The sequence below is a fragment of the Arachis stenosperma genome, chromosome 1 (genome assembly GCF_014773155.1).
Source record: "Arachis stenosperma cultivar V10309 chromosome 1, arast.V10309.gnm1.PFL2, whole genome shotgun sequence".
In the NCBI taxonomy this organism is placed as follows: domain Eukaryota; kingdom Viridiplantae; phylum Streptophyta; class Magnoliopsida; order Fabales; family Fabaceae; genus Arachis; species Arachis stenosperma.
The window spans coordinates 62728749-62741782 of NC_080377.1; the positions used below are offsets into that span (position 1 = coordinate 62728749).

The 13034-nt window shown below is 35.9% G+C and overlaps 1 non-coding gene across 1 annotated transcript; it reads left to right on the top strand.

Moving 5' to 3' along the window:
- Positions 1–12184: 12184 nt before the first annotated feature.
- TRNAL-AAG (transfer RNA leucine (anticodon AAG)) lies at positions 12185–12265 on the top strand. The gene has a single exon. It is a non-coding gene; the product is annotated as a tRNA-Leu (tRNA).
- Positions 12266–13034: the final 769 nt, after the last annotated feature.

A 13034-nucleotide genomic window follows, 5' to 3' on the forward strand; every position in this document is an offset into this window, starting at 1 on the left:
GAGGTTTGCTCCAATGTTTGTTACTTTTTCAGGTGTGTTCCCGATTTGGATCCTTTCGGTTTCTCCCTCTGGTTGTGGCCGAAGGTCTTCTCGGGTTTGAACTCGCCCGAGTTCTATTGTGTTGACTTCTTTCCCTTTTAGGCTTAGACTTTCGTTGTAGCATTGTCGTGCTAATTTTTGGTCGCCTTTTAGGGTGGCGATTCCCTTTGCGGTAGGGAACTTCATACAGAGGTGTGGGGTTGAGACCACAGCTGCCAGTCTGTTTAGGGTTGGTCGCCCAATGAGGGCATTGTATGCTGAGGTAACGTCGACTATAATGTAGTCGATGCTTAACGTTTTAGATTGCTCGCCTCTTCCGAAGGTAGTGTGTAGCGAGATGTATCCTAAGGGGTGGATCGGGGTGTCCCCTATCCCAAATAGGTCGGAGGGATAGGCCTTTAGCTCTTTTTCTTCAAGTCCGAGCTTGTCGAAGGCCGCTTTGAACAGGATATCTGCTGAGCTTCCTTGGTCAATCAGGGTTCGATGTAAGTTGGCGTTTGCTAGGATAATGGTGATCACCATAGGATCGTCGTGGCCGGGTATTATCCCCTGAGCATCTTCTTGGGTAAATGAGATGGTTGGCAGTTCGGGCAGGGGATTGTCTTCTCGGACATGGTAGATCTCTTTGAGGTGTCTTTTTCGCGAGGATCTGGATGTTCCTCCGCCTGCAAAACCTCCGTTTATCATGTGTATGTGCCTTTCAGAGGTTCGCAGGGTCTGTTCGGCCCGATCCTCGTTATCTCCCCTCCTTCTCTTTTTGGTCTCTTCTCCTTTTTCCGCTATGTATCTGTCGAGTTTTCCTTCCTAGAAGAGTCTCTTAGCTGGGAGGTTTCCTCCATGTTGATATATTTTTCTGCCCGCTCTTGCACCTCGTATAAGGATGTCGGGTATCGTTTGGATAGGGATTGGCTAAATGGTCCTTCTTTTAGGCCGTTTGCTAGTCCCATGATGGCTGCTTCAGTGGGCAAGTGTTGTATGTCCAGGCAGGCTTTGTTGAATCGCTCCATGTATTCTCGGAGAGTTTCTTGGTTACCCTGTTTGATCCCGAGTAGACTGGGGGCATGTTTTGCCTTGTCCTTTTGAATAGAGAACCTTGTTAGGAATTTCTTGGTTAGGTCCTCGAAGCTGGAGATTGATCCTGGTGGCAGGTTGTCGAACCACTTCATGGCCGACTTGGTGAGAGTGGTGGGGAAGGCTTTGCACCGAATCGCGTCGGAGGCGTCGACCAGGTACATTCTGCTTCGGAAGTTGCTGAGGTGGTGACTTGGGTCGGTGGTGCCGTCGTAGAGATCCATATCAGGTGGTTTGAAGTTTCGCGGTACCTTCTCCTTCATGATCTCTTGTGTGAAGGGATCATGGTTGTTTTCGGGGGTGGCGCCGCGTTCCGTCCGGTCTTTCAACTCGGCCTCTATCTTCCGCAGCTTTTCTTCTAACTCTCTGCGCTTGCGAGCTTCCCTTCTCAAATCTTGTTCAGTTTCTTTCTGCTTTTTTATGTCCTCTTCGTGTTGTTTCAGTCGGTTTTGCTGTGCCCGTACTGCTTCTAGAATTTCTGAGCTCTCTTCTTTTTCGGGATTTTGTGGATTTTTGTTTGGAAGTGATGTCTTTGGGCGATTCTGTTTGTTTCCTCCTGGAGTGCGTGGTGATAGAGGGCTATCCGGTCGTTCTCCGGTGTCAATTTCCTCTTCTTGTTCTGATGTAGCGTGGTTATTGTTGGGAGGGTCGTCCGCCATGGTAAAGGGATGACTTCCAGGGTCCCCGGCAACGGCGCCAATGTTCCGAGGGTTACCTGAAACGTGTAGCTCGGTCGTCTGGCAAGACCCGAGGTAGGGGTTCCGTGACCCGAGCTTGGTGTGCTGAGCGGCTGGGGGTTGTACCTGCAATGACACTCCGATGCTTAAGTTAGCATGGGTCCAAGCAGATATTGAGTAGAATTAGAGTATGAGTTATACCTGGGTGCTCCAGTGTATTTATAATGGTGAGATGTGGCCTCCTGTGGATAGGATAAGTTAGTTATCTTATCTTATCTTTAAGTGAGGTCATCTTATCTTCAAGGGAACCGCCTTTATCTTTCTGGGCTTTAGCCGCCTTTAGATTGGGCTATGTTCCTTCGTTTTGGGCCTTCTTCTTTATTTGTCCGAGGTCCGACCTCAGGCGTGGGCCTTTGGGACGAGGTCGGACCTTCTGCGAACTTCCCGAGTTTGGAGAGCTCGGTCAGGGTATGAACACTACCAATATTCACAAAAGATAAAAATGAAAATGAGAATCTACCTACAATGGCAACTCAATTCACTTATTAACAAAACTAAAAGAGTATGGAAAGAGTTTACCATGATGGGGTGTCTCCCACCTAGCACTTTTATTTATTGTCCTTAAGTTGGACTTATGGGGAGCTCCTCTCAAGGTGGCTTGTGCTTGTACTCATCTTGGAACATCCACCAATGCTTGGTCTTCCAATAAGCTCCATTCTTCAATTTCAATATCTTCAAGCTTTGATGGAGTTCTCCACAAACCATGAGCTCCCAAATTTGATTTTCATTGTGCGATCCGGGATCCCACACTTTGTTTTGACACCCATCCTTAAATTGATCGTCATTATTCCATCCGGGTGGTATGGCCTTGGAATTCTCAAAAAAGCTTCCAAACAACTTCCTAGACCCATGCCATTTGGTTCCACACCAACCATTGCTCTTGAATTTTGAGCTTGCAACCGTCATGAGCTTAAAATGACGTTTCCAATCACTACACAATTCTTTCCTACTCTTAACTCCACAAAGAGCTCTAAGTTGACCATCATTTTCAATTAAACCATATTCAAGTGAGAAAGTAAAGCTTAGGGATAAGATTTTTACCCACTTTAATGTTGTGTTGGATGGTGACTTGGGAAGGGAGACCTCCCCACACTTAGACAATGCAAGGTCTACTTCTTTAGGCTCTTCTTTAGTTGTTTCCACCTCTTCACAAGCTTCTTTAATTTCAACCTTTTCCCCTTTTTCACTTGGCTTGGTGTTGTCTTCAAGAACTTCATCTTGCCCAATGGGAGGTGAGTCAATTTTGGATAGGAATTCATTGATGAATGAATCCATATCTTGATCAACCTCTTCATATTCTTCAATTTCGATATACACCATGCTAACTTTTCCCTCTTGGTAGCTCTCCTCTAATTCACTCTCTTTTTCGTTTCTCACTAAGGGTATGGGAGGTTGTGCACACTCTTCTATAATTTTAACTCCATGTCCAATGAGAGAGGATTCCATTGTAGAGAGAAATTTATCCATGATTGAATCCATCTCTTGATAAGCCTCTTCCAAGTCTCCAACGATGATATGCCTTGGAGGTTGCGCACCCTCCTCAACATCAATATCAAGCTTCTTGGAAGAGTGCTCCATGATGCTACATTCCCTTGGACTTTCAACATTTCCTAAATCTTCAACCACTTCTTCCTTTTCTTTAATGATCATAGGCTCCTCCAATTGTTCCAACACAAAATTCGACTCCTCCTTCTCCACCGGGTTTTCCAATTTTTCCTTCATACTTTGCTCTTCTTTTGACCTTTCACATGTGGTCACGGAATTACCTTGAGTCTTCAAACATTGGTGGGCTAAAGTTTGCACCACCTTGGTCAAATTGGTCACAAACTCAAGTGTATCCCACTTCATGGCTTCTTGTCCTTGGAGTAACAAAGTGAGAAGATCGGCTATTGGGGCTTGGGGTGAATAGGAAGGTTCATTATTTTGGAGAGAGGGTTCATGGTAGGAAGGTGGTTCCTCTTGGTAAAATTATGGAGACGATGTGCATTGAAGTGGTTCTTGGTAGTAATCTTGATAGGGTTGTGATGGCTCTAAGGGTTCTTGCTCATAATGGTCATAAGAGTATGGTTGGTCATATGATGGATATGGATCATAGGGCTGTGTTTGGTAATGAAAGGCTTGTGAGAATGGTTGAGGTTCATGTTGAGGATGAGATTCATAGGCATATGATGGTGGTTGTTGAGTGTCACAAAAAGAGTCATCATAGCCGTTAAATTGACATACATTAGGATGGAAATTATACCTATAAGTATCCGGAGGTTGTTGCCAATAGGAGTGATCAATTCCTTGAGGCTCCTCCCATCTTTGTTGGTTCCATCCTTGGTACATGTTGCCATTAAAGTCCACATTTCCTACAACACAATTAGGACCAAACTCAAAGCCAAAGTGAGAATTCATAGTGAGAGAACAAAATAAAACTAACAAAAATTAAGAAACAAACAAAAGATAAACCTATTCACAATATTCACATATGTACAATAACCAATAACATAACACCATTGCAAATCCCCGGCAACAGCGCCATTTTGATGATTTGGATTTTTGACGGTTTAGAATTTTACAAATGAAATCTCATTGAAGTATAGTCTCTAAACCAACAATAATCCTTTCATGCAAAAATTTGTTTGTCACAAGTACAAACCCCTAAAATCTATAAACCGAAGTAATTAAACCTCGGGTCGTTCTCCCTAGGATTTACAATAAAGTGTCTTGTTATTGATTGTGAGTCATTTTTGTGGTTTTGATAAGAAGCATGAAAGATAAATGGCAAGAAAGTAAACTAAGGCTTAAAAAGGTCTTGGCAAGGGTTGGTGGTCAAGGATCTCTATCCTAATCACTAACCACAATATGAGAATTGGCAAGGATTAATCTCATTAAATCATCCTCTAACTAGTAGTAAAGGAAAGTCAAATGAGCTATATCAATCCTAGTCCATAAGTCCTAACTCTCCACTAATTCAATTAGTGAGAACTAGAGTCAATGGATTCCAATCATCAATTACTTGGACATTAGTAACTCAAGAGTTCCTAAGTTACCTTTCCAAGCCAAGAACATAAAATTCTACTCTAAAATCCAACCAAGCATTTTATCAAACACTTGGAAGGCATAAAAGGAAAGCATAGTAAAATTGCAAGAAAAGTAAATCTACACTACTCAATTGCAAGGAATTAAACAACAACAAATCAAATGAACACAATTATTATGAATTACGTCTAATTGAATTGAAAGAGAATAGGAGGAACAAAAGTAGATCTACAACAAAATGCAAGAACAACATAAAGGAAATTACAGCAAAAGAATAGAGGAAGATGAATGTAACAACAAGGAATTGAAAGGTAGAAGTAGAAGAAAGCAAAGATTAAAACCTAGATCTAAGAACTAATCCTAATCCTAATCCTAGAGAGAAGTGAGAGCTTCTCTCTCTAGAAACTACTTCTAAAACTAAACTATGACTAATGGTCAAAAAGTATGAAAAGTATGTAAAGTATGTTGATTCCCCTTCAATCCTTGACTTAAATAGCATCAGAAATGAGTTGGATTGGGCCCACAAGGCTTCTAAAATCGCTGGCCACGAGTTTCTCTTTAAAAATCACGTGTGGACATCGACGCGTACGCGTACAGTACCTATACGTGTAGCACTATAGCAAATTTTATATCGTTGCGAAGCCCCGGATGTTAGCTTTCCAACCCAATGGGAACCGCATCATTTGGACCTCTGTAGCTCAAGTTATGGTCATTTAAGTGCGAAGAGGTTGGCTTGACAGCTTTCCGGTTCTTTCTTATCTTCATGAGTTCTCCAACTTTTCATGCTTTCTTTCTTCATTCCCTTGATCCAATCTTTGCCTCCTAAACCTTAAATCACTTAACAAACATATCAAGACATCTAATGGAATCAAGGTGAATTACATTTATCTATTTTAAGACCTAAAAAGCATGTTTTCACTCTTAAGCACAATTAAAGGAGAATATACAAAACCATGCTATTTCATTGAATAAATGTGGGTAAAAGGTGATAAAATCCCCTAAAATCAATACAAGATAAACCCTACAAATGGGGTTTATCAGTCATTGCCGCTGATGTAGATAGAGGCCATTGCTGTCGCCGTACACGTCGTCGCCGGAGGACCAGAACGCGATGGAGAGGAGGAAGCCGTGTTGGATTCGCAGTCACTACCGAGTGTTCTGTCGCCATCGCCATTGGGCTGTCCGCTACGGGCACTGCCACCACTGCCGCTGTTGACGGTAACCGCTGGTGGAATCCCTGTCTCATTGATAAGCATTTCGTTCTCGACCCCTTGAAATCAGTATTCTGTTATAGCCTGGTAGAGTTTCTAAGATTTTGATAACGTAGGGTCGAGTTACAGTCATTACACATTGCGATTAGAGTTGTCGTGGTTGCTGCAAAAGTGGTATGAAGCTGTGGTTGCGGCTGTCGCTGATTGCGAGCTGAGAGAAAAGGGTTTGTTAACGCGTTTGGTTTATGGGTTTCAATTATTCGAGATAGGGGAGCTTTTCTTAAACTTGTTTTACTTTTAAGAATTGTTACAAGTCGATATTAATGTGAAATGTATATTTTTGTGATTTCGTAAGTCTTATGGATTGGTTTGAGAAGATTGAATAATTTGGGTATTGATTGATTTTTGTTGAATTGGCGGTTGCCGAATTGATTTTTTTGAGATTTTAAAATGTTTTGATATTGGAAATGAGTTTGATTTATTGAAAAGGATTTAAGACATTGGATTTGGATTGTTGATTTATCAGGAACGATTTTTGAGATTTGAAAATGATTTTAGATATTGGGATTGGTTTGATTTTGGAAATAATTTAAAAGAGTTTGAGGAATATTTGGATAGGACTCGAGAAGGGTGGCAGAGTCCGGTTTTAGAGGAGATGCTGTCGAAATTTTTATAAAAATCAGAAAGTTTTGTTTGAAGTTATTATTTAGAAAGATTTTGTTTTAAAGATTATATATTTTAAGTTTGATTTATTTAGAAAAGAACGAGTTATGTTTTGCATTTAAATTATTGGTGAACCGAATGGTAGTTGTGATAATGAGGAATGATGAATTTGAGATTTCAATGAGATATGAACTAATATGAATTGATGATGAAAATGAGCTAAAAGTAAATGAGACTTGCAAAATTGAGACAAATTATTGACCATCTGTACGTAAGATATGACCGAACACTTTAACTCCCCGAATTTTTTCATGGGCATGCATATATATATGAATTTGAACTTGGGGCTTTGTCTCTCCCCATGGATGAGCTTGGAATTTTTTCCATGGATATTATTGAGGGACTGTCCAATGTGTAGGTATCAGAACATGTCGAGTTGGCTGTTTAACTGACAAATGAGCTCATTAGCCATAGGATAGACATACATCATATGCATTTGTATATTTTACTTGGTGTGCATTGTTCTGGTTTGTTTATCTGTTTAACTATGCTTATCTGCTATTTGGCTTACTTGCTGTATTTGCATCCTATCTATGTTTTCCTTATTTGTATTGTATGTGTGTGTAACTAAAAGATCCCTTACACTGGTGGTGGTGAAGCTGAGGGTTGTTTTCCTAATGTGATGATTTGATTGCTGATTTAATTGAGTTGTTCGAGTTAGGGGTCGTGATTGATTTCTGATTGAGGTACTAGTAAAGTATGAAAAATCAAGCTGGTTCAGCATAGACTTAATGAACCTATGCTTGGAACAGGTTGGTCATTCATACAGTCTAAGAAATTGATTAAGATTTCTTATAAGAAAAGAAAGATTTTGGATTTCTGAAAAATTAAATATTTTTCTTAAAAACGTTATGATTAGCTGTTGGTTTTTAAAATATATTCTTAAATAAATACAATAAATCATAAATAACTTATTATTTAATTTCCAAAAATTTGGAGTCCTACATCCTACCTCACTTATAAAAATGTTCGTTGTTAAAAATTAACAAAATACACAAAATATTACATAGTTTCAACACTTTACTTTTAAAACACCTTATCAAAAAAGAAAAAAAAAAGTCTCAGCTCATATGTATACAGTCTCAAATACTTGGATTTTCATATGGCATAAAGGTATAAGGGTAAAAGTGCGGTGTGAAACAGAAGATACAAGATAAGCTTGATGCAAAAGATTATATAGTTCAAACATGTGATGGTAGAGCCAGGCGGCGAAAGGTTATAAAACAGGTTAGGGTTAAAACAATGGGTATAACGTTCGCACGCTGATCTCATACCAAATTTCAGAGCTCTCTATCTTGGCAAAATGTTTCTTTGATGTAAAAACACTATCCAAAACGTTGAACTCTTACAAGGAAGCTCTCAATGAAACTCAAATTCTGGTTCTCTCTCCTTGAGCAAAAATAAAGTTTATTTTCCTGTTTATATGAGCTCTATTTTCTCAGCTAAAGTTCGCTTCACAAGTCAACTCCTTGAATCTTGAACCAATTGAGATCTTACCTCTTTTTTCTTTAATTAGCCCAAAAAATCGTAATATTGTGAAGGATGAGTAGCGATAGTTTTATAAATCTTAGATTTTTCAATGGATTTGCCACATCCAAATTCTTAATCTTGTATTTTAACTCCAAAAAATAATTTTAAAAATTTGATTCACAGCAGAAAAAAATAGCCACTACTTTTTTTATATCATCCGAAATGGTGGTGGAAAGGAAAAGAAAAAACAGTAATAAACAATTATTTTATATGTTAATAGAAACAAATTACTTTTTTTTTAATTGTGCTTAACTTATTTTTGTTGATTTTGATTTGACATGACTTCCTTAATTAGCTTTTCTTTTTTTCCTCTTTGGTGTTAGAATGGAAAAATAAAACTTTTTTTTTTCCTGTGTATTACCTGAAGACACCAAAGTTCCACCATCATCTATTTGCTTCTTCTCTTCCTGAAGACAATAGACTGGACTAGTGGTTTAGTAATTTACTTCATTGTGCTGTGATTTTGGTTTATTTGGGCTGAATACTAATATTTTTTACTTGAGCCTACATCACTAAATAACACATCAAAAACACACTTTAATTATCAACTCAAATAATACTATATTTATCATCATCAAAATGTTTTTATTTGTTTGTTAAACTCAACGATAATTTATCTTAAGTACTAATTAGCGTCTCATTCGAAAGTTTCTCTTGAAAGTACCTAGGCCAAGTGTCAACCAAACCTTGTTGGTCAACTCTAAACCACCCTTAGCCATGCGTGGATTCCTTAGCCACAAGAGACCCAGCCTAACACTAAAGAGTAAACAATTACAATCATATAACAGTAATATATTTTTATAAAGTGTTAGTTAATATTAACTCTCTAATATTTCTCATCGAAGTTTTGTAACTTAGAAACGTTTGTGTAACTTTGTGTTACTAATTATACTTAATAATCTTCATATTATCATTATTTCATATTTCTTAATATAATAAATCGTAGAAACTACTAAATAAAATTAGTGTGATAACGTACTTATCACAATAGCTTGCGCAGATGTCAACATTCATATCTATCCATGGGAGGTTTGAATTTTCAGTCACTTGAAAACGAGTGACGAAACCATTTATAATCACATAATAATAAAATCAAGAGAAAAAGAAATACAAATTTAAAACAATAAATAAATATATAGGAAGAAGAATATGTCATGGGATATACCAAAAGACCAAGATTTTGTTGCCATCTTTCTATAGGCTAAACAAGGCATCTCTACCCTAGCCTCCACAGGATTAGAACCCTTTTCCACAGTGTTCCTCGGTGGCCCATCACCAAAACACAGCTGAGAAACATTTATATATGCAAAGAGAAAGCTAAGAGAGCTAATTAGAATCTCTAACACTGATTATTGGGGTAAGAATTTGATGATGTCCTTTCTTTTCATAGAAAGCCTCATTATTATAGCTTCCATGGAATGAGTTCAAAGCATATCCTTTAGCATATGCTGCTTCTTTGGTTCATATATAAATGCTTCTTGTAGCTGTGTCACTTGCATCAAGAAGCCGGCTGTGTTTAAGAACTACTAAGCAAATCGGCTGCGGGGCAACTCTCCTTTGGCAAAATTCATTATTAGACAATGAATCATCGAGTTTTTGCCAAAGGAGAGTTGCCCTGCAACTGATTATCTCGCTTAATTCTTGGAATCTTTGTGTCATCCGGATTACAGATGTGAGCAAAGGTTAGCATCCCAATCCAAAGTCCTATAAATGCACATGCAGTTTCTGCTTTATTAATTTCTTAGTTATTGGTGTGTAAGTACATTTGGGTGTTTGTGTTCAAATGCATGTTTATTGCAGTGACATTATATATGTACGAAGCTAATAGTTCTAACTGATGAGATATTTACTGTTACAGAATGTGACATGAATTATTTATACGTACCAAGAAAATAAGATAGAAGACAACAAAATATATGTTTTCGCATTAAGAAAGATAGAAGACAACAAAGTATATTAAGATGACGGATGAAATTGGAGTTGGAAAATGCATCAAAGAAGACATTGTTACGTTGTGGATATTCTATTCCACTTTCATTTGTTTTGTTTTAGTAAAATTTGTTGTGGTTTTAGATGTTCATTTGAATATTAAAAAAATTTAATTAATGTTAGCTTATAATAGTTAGTTCCTAATTAGACTCAATTATTTAATATACTAGTATGCATGTCTAACTATATTTGTTGTATCTAAATAATTCTTGTTTAACGCATTTGAATTTGAAGGCAAGCGAACATCTGATGAGGAGAATGTTGTACTTGCCTCCTCTCTTGACTTTTAAGTTGATCTCTCTACATTCTAACTAGGATTATTTTGAACCTATAAGATCCAAATCAAACAGTTTTTTTTTTTTATTCCCAAACACATCCATAATATTTAGCTTTTTACCTATTTTATTTCGGAATCACACCCTTATTTTATTACTTCCCTTCAAAGTCCAGCTTGTAATATTTTATGATGAATGAATGATATCAGCCTTTGATAAATAAAATAAAATAAAATAAACATGCTTGTTATTCTGCAGATTATCTAAAATTGATGTAGTTGGGCTTAAATTTAAGGTCTAAATTCTTTTTGATGAAAAATTTGATGTCTTTTTTAGCAAGGCGAAATTATTCAAAGTCTTTGAGTGAAAATGGAAATAATATCTACAAGAAATTTTGATGTTTAAGCCAGAAAGATTTTGAAAAGAGTTTTTTTTTTGAATTAAAGTTAAAAATATATGTGTATGATAGAGTATTTTTACAAATGGAGTGATGGCCTAATTATCACTTTGTAACTCTCCCACCACCTATAAAAATGGATAGTTATTTCTCTTATGTTTTATAGTTTGTTGTGATCCTTTTCTCATCGCCAAGTCAGGTCGGATAAGTGATCAAGCAACCACACTTTCACTTAAGTCAAACAATCTGGTCATGTGGATCTTTTAGACTCTTTTGAATTTTGTAGATTAGACTTTTATTTTGATTCTGACTCTAATATTGAACCACGGTATGAACACTTGCATATACTGAAATGTATACATCTCAAATCTTTAAGAATTACTTAAAAAACTATTACCGTTGGTTATTACAAATCTGCATGGTTTTAGTTTCTTTGCATAACCTTTCTCCAAATATTCTTTTTTATAGAATAAATATGTACAGCAATAAACAATTTGAATTGGTCGAGTGTTTATTTAAATAAGTATTGAAGGTTTGAATTTTGTTTTGTATATATAGTAATTCATTGACCAACGAAAAATGCTTAAAAGGAGCTCAAATTCGCGATATATTAATTCTTGACTTATTGAGTTGAGAGATAATAAAAATATTTAATTAAGATTTTAGATTAAAATTTTTGAAATATAAAAATATATTTTCTATATATAATTATATATAATGAAAACTATTTTAAAAAAACTTCGTACACTAAATTTCTTGCCTATTTCTTATATATATATATATATAAACAATATTCTTTTTTTTTTCAGGATTAAACTTTTTAAAGTGAGAAAGTAAGGATCTATTAATAATAATTATCATTATATTAAAATAATAAAATTCACATACGATGTAAATTATAAAATCAATAATAATTAAATTCTTATATCTTTTTGACTTTAGAGATTTTTTTTATTTATCGGTAAATAATAGTCAAGCTATCAAGTTTGAACATGTCATTTGAGTTAACTTAATTATTTCATGCTTTAGTAACAAACTACTATACTACTACTCAAATCAAGGAGTTGACAAGTTGACTAACTAAATTCAGTTTAACATGATCATCTATGGAAGTTTTGTAGACATTTCTTCTTACAAAATGCTTTTATTTATTTATCTAAAAGTAATGTGAAACACGTAGCATTAAAAGTTGAGATGGCCGAGTTGGTCTAAGGCGCCAGATTAAGGTTCTGGTCCGAAAGGGCGTAGGTTCAAATCCCACTCTCAACATTTTCTCTTATTTTGTTTTCTATGATTTATAGCAACTTGTTTCGGCTATTCAAGTACATCTCAGACTTATTAGTATTACAAGGAATCATATAACAAGCAATAGTAATATGGATAGACAAAATCAACTAAAATACTAGAAATAATTAAAATTGACACAAAATTAACAGCCATTAGTTTGCATTAGAACTTATTTGCCCATATCAAAAAGGGGATTTTTTAAATAAAATAAATAAATATTTTATTTATTGAAAAAGACAAATTTATAGCATTTTTACTAAAATGCATGATATGTCATATTTCTTTTACTGTATAAACAAATTAATACTACACGTATTTCGCTTATATTATAAACGAGATAAGACATGAAACGAGGAATGTGAATATTTCGTTTACACTTATTTCTTTTATAGTGTAAACAAATTAATACTACACGTATTTCGCTTATATTATAAACAAGATAAGGCATGAAAACGGGGAATGTAAATATTTCGTTTACAATGTCAACGAAATACGTGTAGTATTAATTCGTTTACACTGTAAACGAAATACGTGAATAATTATGACGTATACAGTGTAAACGAGATACTTAACAACAAATTTTTAACAACTATAAAATGATGTGTAACCTTTTTGTATTCTTCACAAATATTTCACTACTTCTTCTCTACCTTTTCTTCCAAAAATAAACCAAAATGTCCAATAGTAGTCGATATTTGGTTGTAAGTGTGTATCTCAACTGTCATATGAGAAACATTGATGATGAGGTGGT